The 12,533-nt window shown below is 39.7% G+C and overlaps 1 protein-coding gene across 1 annotated transcript in view; it reads left to right on the forward strand.

Annotated features, from left to right (window-relative positions):
- STAG2 (stromal antigen 2) overlaps positions 1-12,533 on the forward strand; it is a 142,758-nt gene that overhangs the window by 28,785 nt on the left and 101,440 nt on the right. The window lies entirely within an intron of this gene.

The raw sequence follows: 12,533 nt of genomic DNA on the forward strand, positions 1-12,533 counted from the left end.
TTGGAAGGCAGAAGCAGGTGGATCAAGAGGTCTGGAGAGGAGAATTGCTTGAACCTGGGAGGCGGAGGTTGCAGTGAGCCAAGATTGTGCCACTGCACTCCAGCCTGGGAGACAGAGTAAGACTCTATCTCCCAAAAAAAAAGGAAAAAGAAAAAGAAAGGTACTTTGAATTTTCCCTTTGCCACAGAGAAGGGGGGGGTTGCAAAGGGAGTAGCCGCTGATCCTTTTGGTATGGAGAGTTGGGTTTTCCTTTTGATGTAGTTCTAGGAAGTCAGCGTGAATCGGCCTTAGGTTCCCTGCCTCCAGACCCTATTCTCTTGCTGCAAAAGAACATACTTATACTGTGTACGTATTTTGATGGTGTCTTTTCAGAGTTGTGTTTAAGATGCAGTTTTTTCCCTCAATGTCCACAGTCTTAATACAGAAGGTAGCTAATGAAACAAAAATACTAAAATAGAGTCATTATTGTAATGATGGAAACTTATATAAAGTATAGGAACAGAAAGATCATGATTATTTCAGAGATTTCAAGGAGTATGTCTTACAGAGGAGGCATGGTGATTGAGGTTCAGTAGTGTGTCGTGACATTCCAAACTACCTAACCTCCATCTCTCATAACTTGGACTTAGTATCCAACTGCTTTTAGTTCTCTGGGGTTACCAGGCTGTTTGATGTGGAGATATTTCATTGCTTGGGCTGTTTCTGTTGCCTAGAATATTCCTGTACCCACTTGCCAGCATAACAGTACATGTCCTTCCAGATTTAGATTGAGGTCACTTGAAAACCATACCTGAGGTTTCCTTTCCCAGAAGAGCTACTTTCCTGTGCCCTGAGGCTTCCTAAGCATATTCATGCCAATGTGCTTTCAGTGTACCCTATATAGTAATCTCTTGTGTGACACCTTCACTGTACTTTAAATTCGTTACGGGGAGACAGTATCCTTTATTCATTTTCCCTGAACATTTTGTGAAAAACTCCAATGTACATAATTGTATAGTGAATACTCGTATAGTGAATACTCATATACCTATCACCTGTATATGTTCTGTATTGAACATATACAGACTTTTTTCTTGTCATTTTCCCCTAAATAATATGGTATAAAAACTTTTTTTTTTTTCTTTTTTTTTGAGATGGAGTCGTGCTCTGTTGCCCAGGCTGGAGTGCAGCGGTGTGATCTCAGCTCACTGCAACCTCCGCCTCCCGGGTTCAAGCGATTCTCCTGCCTCAGTCTCCTGAGTAGCTGGGACTATAGGCATGTGCCACCATGCCTGGCTAATTTTGGTATTTTTAGTAGAGATGGGGTTTCATCATGTTGGCCAGGCTGGTCTTGAATTCCTGACCTCAGGTGATCCACCCGCCTCTGCCTACCAAAGTGCTGGGATTACAGGCATGAGCCACAGTGCCCGGTCCAACAACTATTTTCATAGTATTTTCATTATATTTTCTATTCCAAGTAATCTAGAGATGATTTAAAGGAAAATATTGGAGGATGTGCATAGGTTAGATGCAAATATTGTTCCATCTTATATAAGGGACTTGAGCATTTGTGGATTTTGGTGTCCTGAGGGTGTGCTGGAAGCAATGCCCCCATGGATACTGAGGGATGACTGTATTTGTTTTGTCAAGTACCATCCATCTAGCCTTTGTGCTCTCTGTTTTTTAAAAGTGCGTTTCAAAATAAGTTGCAGACATTATTGTACTTCACCTCTGAAGAATTCAGCATTAAAATCATTAATTTTATTTATTATTAACTTTTCATTTTAATCCTTTTTTACATTTTAAAATGTGCATGTTATTTTTATTAGGGCTGTCACAGTGCTGGTACAGATGTGCTTAATATTTGAATTGAAATCCCTTTAAAAAACTTTTAATTTGATTGTTTTATTTCCATAGGTTTTTTACTTTGTGCATTTGAGTCTAAGTTTACTGCACTTGAAAGGATCAATTCATTGAGGGCTGTAGTAGAGAGAGTTTCATGAAACAAATATTATTACTGTTTTTTTCTTGGAGACAGGGTTTCCCTCTGTCTCCTAGGCTGGAGTGCAGTGGTGCAATCTTGGCTCACTGCAACATCTGCCTCCCGGACTTAAGCGATGCTCTGACATCAGTCTCCTGAGTAGCTGGGACCACAGGCACATCCTACCATGCCCAGCTAATTTTTGTATTTTTTTGTAGAGATGGGATCTCACCATGTTGCCCAGGCTGGTCTCAAATTCCTGAGCTCAAGAGATCTTCCCGCCTTGGCCTCCAGAAGTTCTGGGGTTACAGGCATGAGCTACTGTGCCTGTCCTAGGGTTTTAACTGGTCCTTAAAGAATGATTCTGCATTGAGTACAAGGGGGTAGTTATGATTATAGGCTGGAGAAGCAGAGCTGGGAATGAGTACTCTGTGGAGTAATGAGACAAGCATTGTGATTGAAGCTGTAGGTTCAATTTTATTAACAGAAAAAGCAGGTCTTTGGTCTTTGTAGGATCTTGTTAGGATTGATGATATTTAATGTTAGTACCTGAAGAGGTTACCTTGTATTTTTCTTAGACTCACAAGTTAAGAATATACTCTTTTTACCTGATATATTTTTCTTGTCGGGTGAACTTTTGTCTTGAGTTATTTAGACTAAAAACTGGGTGGCTCCTATTGTTACTGTAGAAGATAGAAAATGAACAGAGGAGCTGGTCACAGTGGCTCACACCTGTAATCCCAGCCTTTTGGGAGGCTGAGTCTAGGAGTTCAAGACCAGCCTGGGCAACATGGCAAGACCTTGTCTCTATAAAAAAGCAATTAAAAAAAATTGCATCTAAAAAAAAATAAATGGGGAAAGATCCCAGTGGTGAGTTAAAATCTATAGGGAATGAACTTCCTGGAGGTTTTCAATCTTGGTTAGCTTAAATTTGGGCAATACCATCAGGAAAGGTACATTTTATTTCTTGTGGAAAGAATAGCAGTGTGGTGGCTGCTGCTGGCTTCTTAAGGACTTTCTGGGGAAATGCATCATTGAGCTGTGGGTTCCTGGCATTTGAGTGAATAATGTTCAGATGATTAAGTGGCCCAAGGCAGGAAGTGGGGAGCATGTTTGCTTCTCTTCCCAAGCTACTCATACCTTCTGTTTCTCTAAAACTGGGTAATCCTATATATACCAGGTTGTTGATTCCATGACTTACAGTAGCTTTTCTTAAAGTGGAGTATGGATTCACCTATATTAGGGGATTTGTGAATAAATCCTGAAACCTGTATACAGATCTGCTGAATGAGCCCTTGGGTGTGGGACCTGTGACCCTGCATTTAAACAAGCATTTTATATGATTTTTATGCATATTGGAATTTAAGAGAATTGCTCTCATAGGTGGAATTTTCCATAATTAATTTATTAAGCAACTACCTATAACTATTACTCCTGTTTAGGAAGTATAATTACAGGAAGTAAATGCTGTCTTAGTCCATTTGTGTTGCCATAACAGAACACCTGAGGCTGGGTAATTTATAAACAAAAGAGGTTTTAGCTCAGTGTTCTACAGTCTGGAAAATAAGAGAAACATTGCCATATCTACATGGCTCCTGGTGATGGTTACTTGCTAGGTCAAAACATGGTAGATAAGGTCGAAGGGGAAGTGGATACATTCAAAGAAAGGGATATCTTGGCTTTATAACAAAAGCCCACTCTCTTGGGAATGAATCCATTCCCATGAGAACTAATCCAGTCTCACCAGAGTGAGAACTTGGGACTTCACTCATTACCAAAAGAATGGCAACACGACATTGATGAGGGATCCCCCCCCATGACCCAAACACCTCTCAGTAGGCCCTATCTCTCAACACAGCCACATTGGGGATCAGATTTCAACATGAGTTTTGGTGGGGACAAACAAACCACATCTAGCTCATAGCAAATGCCTATTGCTTTATAATAAGATTGATAGCAAAGTATAGCTGTTGGGGATTTTCTGCTGCTCAAGATTTTGCTAAAGATCATTTTGTATACACAATTGTAGGGAAATACTATTTTTATTGCATGTATTGAATGAAGAGTAAGATATTTCAGGGGTTTCTATATGGTAGTTTTTGGTAATTCCTTAAGTACAAAGGAAGGAAATTAAGACCTCTTATGTTTGAAATTGAGTGATTCACAATACATTAAGATTGTAATCTTATTTTTGTTCTAAAGAGCTATTATGTGAATTATCCTAGTAAGACAACTATATATTTGTGAGACAGATATGTAGAAGACGAGTTCAAGCCCAGATTTTTGCCTCTTAGCTGTGTGACCTTGGGAAAAACTTTTAACTTAAAAAAAAAAATTCAGCATTGATTAGTATTTAGGGGAAGTTGATTTGCTGTGGAAACTATTTTATGCTATTACTTGCATAAGTATTTTGGTAACACTTTTGGTATTACCATGGTAGTATGGTAAATATTTTGTTTATGTCTAGGTAGTATTTTGTTTATGTTGTTGTTTCTGTATTATTTGAGAGAAGAAAAGTGTTTTTTTCCTCGTATAATACAGAAACAACAACATAAAATACCTCTGCAAACTCCTATTTTTAGCATGCTTGGAGACAAAATGTGCAGATCACAAAAAGTGTATAAAGGGACAGGTAGGTAGTATATCAAAGAAGTGTGGAAAATAGTGAGCTAGCCCAGAGATGGTAGATCTCAGAAAGCTTGAGTGCAAAATACAATAATATCCTTTGTATGTGACAATGGGAGCAGGTAAAGAGATGAGTGGGCTATAAGATAAAGCCTTTATGGAAAAGGTTTAGTCAGACTAGGAGATAAGGTAGGGCTTTTGCACAAAGAATCCATTTTAGCAGGAAATTGTCTCTGGGGAAGCAGTGGAGAGAACTTTTGACTTAAGCTTGAAAGGCTGTTTATCCTAACATATAAAGAGCTCTTTGGAGTCAGTAAGAAAAAAATCATTAGCTTGTTAAGAAAATACAAACAGCATTTATGAAAAAGAATATGGCTGAGTGTGGTGGCTCACACCTGTAATCTGAGCACTTTGGGAGACCAAGGTGGGTGGATCACGAGGTCAGGATTTTCAGACCAGCCTGGCCAATATGATGAAACCCCCTCTCTACTAAAAAATACAAAAAAATTAGCTGGGCATGGTGGCATGCGCCTGTAAGCCCTGCTATTCAGGAGGCTGCGGTAGAATCACTTGAACCTGGGAGGCGGAGGTTGCAGTGAGCCAAGATTGAGCCACTGCATTCCAGTGTGGGTGACAGAATGAGACTCCGTCTCAAACAAACAAACAAACAAAACAAAAAACAAAAGATAATATGAATGGAGCTTAAATGAGAAAAAAGTGCTTATTAAAATAATAGGTATCCCTTCTTAGTCAGACCTGTTTGGTTCTTGATTTCCTTAGCAGGAGTTAAGATAGCGATTAGTACTGCATTATCCAAATCTGTTTGGTTGATGTTTTGAGTAACAAAGGGTTTATTGAAAATGTATGCTTGGTTCCTGAGATTGTGAAGTAGAATTTTGTGTAGGGAGGTTCACCTGTATCCTGAATACCACTGTTCACTTAGCAGATTGCCAAAAATCTCTGTCTTGACAGTACTGTTGGTGGCTGTTTAGAAACTGACAGATCCATACAGACATTGCTGGTGGAGGTATAATTCGATATAACCCCCGTTTATGGAGGGTAATTTTGATATCTGTGAAAATTACAAATGCATATGGCCTTTGGCCAATGCCTTCAATCATGTTTCAGTCAGTATGAGGGACTACTTATGTGTTAATTGGTTAAAACAATCACAGCAACAGAGAATTAAATATTACTCAGATAGCTGAAACAGATAGCTTTGTTCCAGTGTAGATGTTGATGAAATAAATCAGAAGAAAGCATTTGAATGTTGGCAGGGGAACACTGATGGGCACAAATTAAAAAAAAATTAAGATATTTATATACAGTCTAATTTACACTTTTTAGCATACAGTTCTGGGAGTTTTGACAAATGTATACATTTGTCTAACCATCACTACAATTAAGTTTTAGATCAGTTCCAGTACCCCCATGTCCACATCCCTCCAATATTCCTTGGTAGTCCTTTCCTCCGAACCTTAGCCCCTGGCAACCACTGATTTCTTTTTCATTTATATGTTTTTTGCTCTTTCCAGACTGTCATGTACATGGAATCATATAGTAAGTAGCCAATTGAGTCTGGCTTCTTTCAGTTAGCATAATGCATTTGAGATTTATCCAGGGTGTTGTGTTTAGCAGAAATTTGTTCCTTTTTATTACTGAGTAGTATTCCATTGTATAACATAATTTGCTTATCCATTAACCACCAGTTGAAGGACATTTGGGTTGTTTCTGCTTTTGGTGACTACAAATAAAGCTGCCTAGAAGTTTGTATAGTTTTAGGATTTTACATTTGAGTCTAACATCCATTTTGAGTTAATTTTTGCATATGGTACAAGGTATGGAAAGAATTAACTTTTTTTTCCACATATGGATATCCAGTCATTCCAGCACCATTTGTTGAAAAGACTATCTTTCTTCATTGAATTGCCTTGGCACCTTTGTCAAAAATCAAATGACCATATGTGCGTAGGTCTATTTCAGGACTTTCTATTCTATTTTGTTGATCTTTCTTGATCACCATTCACACACTGTCTTACTGTTGCTTTATTGAAAGCTTTGTTTGACATCAAGAGAGTCCTCCAGCTTTGTTCTTTTTCAAAATGGTTTTGGTTACTCTACCAACTTTGCCTTTTCATCTAAGAATCAGCTTCCTGATTTTAAAAAAAAAAAAAAAAAATCTTGGTAGAATTTTTATTAGACAGATTTCTAAAAATTGTGGTAGCATATATGTAACAAAATTTCCTATTTTTACTTTTGAAGTGCGCAGTTTAGTGGCATTAAGTACATTCACATTGTTTTGCAGCTATCACCACCATCTATTTCTAGCAACTTAAACAATTTTTCCAAACTGGAACTCTGGACCCATAAACAGTGACACCCCCCCCCCCCCAGTTCCTCCATTACACCCAGCACCTGGCGACCACTATTCTACTTTGTCTCTTTGAATCTGATACCTTTAGTTACTTCATTCCATATTTGTAGAATAATAGAATATTTGTCCTTTTGTCACTGGGTTTTATTTCACTTAGACCAATGTCTTTAAGGTTCATCCTTGGTCACCCAGGCTGCAGTGGAGTGGCATGATCTCGGCTCACTGCAACCTCCACCTCCTGGGTTCAAGTGGTCCTCCTGCCTTGGCCTCCCGAGTAGCTGGTATTACAAGCGCCCGCCACCATACCCCGCTAATTTTTGTGTTTTTAGTAGACATGGGGTTTCACCATTTTGGCCAGGCTGGTCTTGAACTCCTAACCTCAGGTGATCCACCCACCTTGGCCTCCTAAAGTGCTGGGATTCCAAGTGTGAGCCACCGTGCCTGACTCCTTGTTTAATATGTTGGAGTTTATAACCTGTGGTATGTATATTTCACATTTTGTTTGTCCATTCATCTGTTGATAGATACTTGGGTTGCTTCCACCTTGGCTGTTGTGAATAATGTTGCTGTGAACATGGGTGTATAAATATCTCTTTTGAGTGCTTGCTTTGAATTCTTTGGGGTATATACCCAGAAGTGCAATCACTGGATCATATGGTAATACTGTGTTTGTTTATTTTTTATTTATTGTTTTTTTGAGATGGAGTCTCACCTGTCATCCAGGCTGGAGTGCAGTGGTGCCGTCTCCACTCGCTGCAACCTCTGCTTCCTGGGTTCAAGAGATTCTGCTCACCACCACGCCCGGCTAATTTTTTCTTTTTAAGTAGAGATGGGATTTTGCCATGTTGGCCAGGTTGGTCTTGAACTCCTGACCTCAAGTGATCCGCCTGCCGTAGCCTCTCAAAGTGCTGGGATTACAAGTGGGAGCCACCATGCCCCGCCGTGTGTGTGTGTGTGTGTGTGTGTGTGTGTGTGTGTGTGTGTGTGTGTGTGTTTAAGGAACAGTTACACTGTTTTCCACGGATATATCCCCACAGTTTGTTTCTCCATTTCCTCACCAACTTTATTTAACTAATGGCCTTCTTAATGGGTGTGAAGTCAAATCTTAATGTGGTTTGATTTGCACTTCCCTAGTAATTAGTGACCTGAGTCTCTTTCATGTGCTTTGGATAGGTTTTTAAATATAGTTTTAAATATTCTTATAAAAGTTGTATATGTCCATTGTAGAAAGAAACTGAAGATAACTAAAAATAAAGCAAAACCAGGCTGGACATAGTGGCTCATGCTTGTAATCCAAGTGCTTTGGGATGCCAAGGTGGGAGGATCATGAGACCAGCCTGGGCAACATAGTGAGACCCCCATCTTTATAGAAAATGAAAAAAAAAAACTAGCCAAACATAGTGGTGCACACCTGTAGTCCCAGTTATTCAGGAGGCTGAGGTAGGAGGACCACTTGAGCCCAGGAGTTTGAGGTGACAGTGCACTCTAGCCTGGGTGACAGTGAGACTCCGTCTCTAAAAACAGAAAGAAAACAAAACGATCCTATTTTTATCTTTCAGATATTTTTCTATATGCATATATATGTACCATTAAAAAAAGAAACATCTCTTCAGAGTAGAGGAGGCAGAAAAAGTGACATTATTCTATACATGTGCTTTTGTGTCTGTCTTGTCTTTTTCTTCCCTCCTTTTCTTTCTTCCTTTTTTTACTTAGCTCCACTATTTCATGCCAGTAACATGTTATTTTAATGCCTGGTCCATATTCATATTTCTCCAAGTATTCATAAGCATCTATTGTAGCTGGTTTATCCAAACCATACAAGCATTGAATTTGATTTCCCTCTCCCTCCCTCCTCTTCTCCTTCCCCCTCCCCTTTTTCTCTTTCCATCTAAGACAGGGTCGGTCTCTGTCACCCAGTCTGGAGTGCAGTGACATAATCATAGCTCACTGCAGTCTCCCAGCTTGTGAGCTCAAGGGATTCTCTGGCCCCAGCCTCCCAAGCAGCTGGGACTACGGGTGTATACCACCATGTATGCCTAATTTTTTTGTTGTTGTTTGAGACAGTCTTGCTCTGTTGCTCAGGGTGGAGTGCAGTGGTGCTGTCTTGGCTCACTGCAACAACCTCTGCCTCCTGGGCTGAGGTGATCCTCCCGCCTCAGTCTCCTGAGTAGCTGGGACTAGAGAGATGCATGTCATCATGCCCAGCTAAGTTTTGTATATTTCGTATAGCCGGGGTTTCTGCATGTTGCCCCGACTGGTCTTGAATTCTTGGCCTCAAGCCACCCACTTTGGCCTCCCAAAGTGTTGGGATTACAGCCATGAGCCACCCTGCCTGGCCATAGTTTTTTATTATTACTATTTTTTGTATTGACAGGGTCTTACTACGTTGCCCAGGCTGGTCTTGAACTCCTGGTCTCAAGTGATCCTCTCATGTGAATCTGCTCTCTTAAGCCTCATCTGTAATAACCTAGCACAGCTCATCCGCTTTTTATATCATCTACAGTCATGTGCTGAGTAATGACGTTTTGGTCAATGATGGACCACATACTGCATGATGGTCCCATAATATTATAATGGAGCTAAAAGTTCCTTTCACCTAGTCATGCCATAGCCTTTATAACATTTTAGTGCAGTGCATTTCTCATGTGTTTGTGGGAATGCTGGTATAAATTAACCTGCCCTGCCAGTTGTATAAAAGTATAGCATATACAGTTATTTACAGTACATAATACTTGGTCATAACTATGTTACTGGTTTATATATTTGCTATACTATTTATCAGTATTTTAGAATGAACTCTTATAAAAAATTGTGACTGGGCATGGTAGCTGATGCCTATAATCCCAACATTTTGGGAGACTGAGATGGCAGGGTCAGTTGAGTCCAGGAGCTTGAGATCATCCTGGGCAACATAGTGAGATGCCGTCTTTACAAAAAAAAAAATACACAGGAAGATTAACCAGACATGTTAGTGCCTACCTGTAGTCTGAGCTACTTGAGAGGCTGAGGTGAGAGGATTGCTTGAGCCAAGGAGTTCAAGGTTGCAGTGAGCAATGATCATACCACTGCAATCCATCATGGGTAAGAGTGAGACCCTGTCTCAAGAAAAAAAAAAGTCAACTGTAAAACAGTCTTAGGTCCTTCAGTGTGTATTCTAGAAAAAGGCACTGTTATCATGACAGATGACAGCTCTACATGTTACTGTCCCTGCAGACCTTCCAGTAGAACAAGATATGGAAGTGGAAGACAGTTACATTGATGATCCTGACCCTATGTGGGCCTAGGCTAATGTGTATTTGTGTCTTGGCGTTTAACAAAAAAGTTTAAAAAACAAAACAGATAAAAATTTTAAAAACAGAAAAATGCTTATGGAATAAGGATATAAAGAAAAAAAATTTTTTTTGCAGGTGTACAATATGTGTTTTAAGCTAAGTGTTACAATTAGGAGTCAAAAAGTTTATGTTTTATAAAGTAAAAAAGTTACAGTAAGTGAAGGTTAATTTATTATTGAAGAAGGAAAAATTATTTTTTGTGAGACAGAGTCTCGTTCTGTCACCCAGACTAGAGTGCAGTCATGCAATCTCGGCTCACTATAACATCGGACTCCCGGGTTCAATCAATTCTCCTGCCTCAGCCTTCTGAGTAGCTGGGACTACAGGCATGTGCCACCATGCCTGGCTAATTTTTTGTGTTTTTGGTAGAGACTGAGTTTTACTGTGTTAGCCAGGATGGTCTCGATCACTTGACCTTGTGATCTACCCGCCTTGGTCTCCCAAAGTGTTGTGATTACAGGCGTGAGCCACCATGCCCGGCCAAAATATTTTCAAAAATAAATTCAGTGTCTCCTAAATGTACAGTGTTTATAAAGTGTGCAGTAGTGTCTAGTAATGTCCTAGACCTTCACATTCACTCACCACTCACTCATTGACTCACACAGAGCAACTTTGAGTACTGCAAGCTCCATTTGTGCTAAGTACCCTACACAGGCATATCGTTTTTATCTTTTATACAGTATTTTTACTGTACTTTTTTAAGATTTATATATGTTTAGATACACAAATACCATTGTGTTAGTTGCCTACAGTATTTAGTACAGTAACATGCTGTATAGGTTTGTAGCCTAGGACCAATAAGCTATACCATGTAGCCTAGGTGTGTAGTAAGTAGGCTATACCATCTACGTTTGTGTAAGTATACTCTATGATATATGCACAACGATGAATTGCCCAATGATGGATTTCTCAGAGCTTACCCCCATTGTTAAGTGACATGTGACTGTATATTGAGTTATAATTTACATACAGTAAACGTCACCCATGATGTATGCTCCCTTGTAACCACCCACCACAATCAAGATAAAGAACATCTCTACTGAGTGTGGTTGCTCACACCTGTAATCTTAGCACTTTGGGAAGCTGAGGCAGGAGGATCTTTTGAGGGTGGGAGTTTGAGTCAGGCCTAGGCAACAAAGCAAGACCCTGTCTCTACAAACACACACACACACAAATATTAGCTGAGCGTGGTGGCATGCAGTTACTGAGGAGGGAGAGTGGCTTGAGCTTGTGAATTTGAGTGAACTGTGATCTGTGATCATGCCACTGCATTGTAGTCTGGGTGGCAGAGGGGGAGACTCTGTCTCATAAAAAACCGAAACCAAAAAAACCCATCTCCATTAACCTCAAGTTTTTTCTTGCCTCCTTTCTGTCAAGGTAGGTTAGTTTGCATTTTTAATAATTTAGAATTTAATATAAGTAAAATCATACAGTAGTAGGTACACTAAAGTCTTCATATAATCCCAACTCTGGGAGGCCAAGGCGAGAGCATTGCTTGCACTCAGGAGTTATTGGTTGGAATACATCTTAGGTGATTTTGTATATTTGATGTCGTATCTTACCTGCAGATATGTTAGTGATAAAGTTAATTCCTGGCTCAGGGTGATAACTATCCAGTTCTCTTACTGTACTGCTAGGTTTTCACCTTGTAAGTAGAAAATCATCTGTCTGATGTTACTTGGGAACTAAAAGATGGCCAGTTCTGCAACAACCATACACCTGATCACCGGATTTATTTATTTACTTATTTATTATTTTTATTTTTTTCAGACAAAGTGTTTCGCTCTTGTTGCCTAGGCCAGAGCGCAATGGTACTGTCTCAGCTCCCTGCAACCTCTGCTTCCCAGGTTCAAGCAATTCTTCTGCCTCACCCTCCTGAGTACCTGGGATTACAGTCATCCACCACCATATTGGGCAAAAATTTTTTTTCTTTTGTATTTTTAGTAGAGCTGGAGTTTCACCATGTTGGCCAGTCTGGTCTTGAGCTCCTAACCTCAGGTGATCCACCTGCCTCAGCCTCCCAAAGTGTTGGGATTACAGGCGTTGAGCCACGGCGCCCGGCTTCACCTGATATTTTTAATAACAGTTGCTAATCTTGTTTGTATCACTGATTTCATTGTGAGTTATGGAATAATTTCCAAAATCACTCCTGTATTCACTGGCTTCTTTAAAGTAGTTTTCTTTCATTAACTGAGATTGCTTGTTACTCGTAATATGTCTTTTTTTTTTTTTTTTTTTTTTT

This window comes from Cebus imitator, unplaced genomic scaffold (assembly GCF_001604975.1).
Source record: "Cebus imitator isolate Cc_AM_T3 unplaced genomic scaffold, Cebus_imitator-1.0 Scaffold232, whole genome shotgun sequence".
Lineage (NCBI taxonomy): Eukaryota > Metazoa > Chordata > Mammalia > Primates > Cebidae > Cebus > Cebus imitator.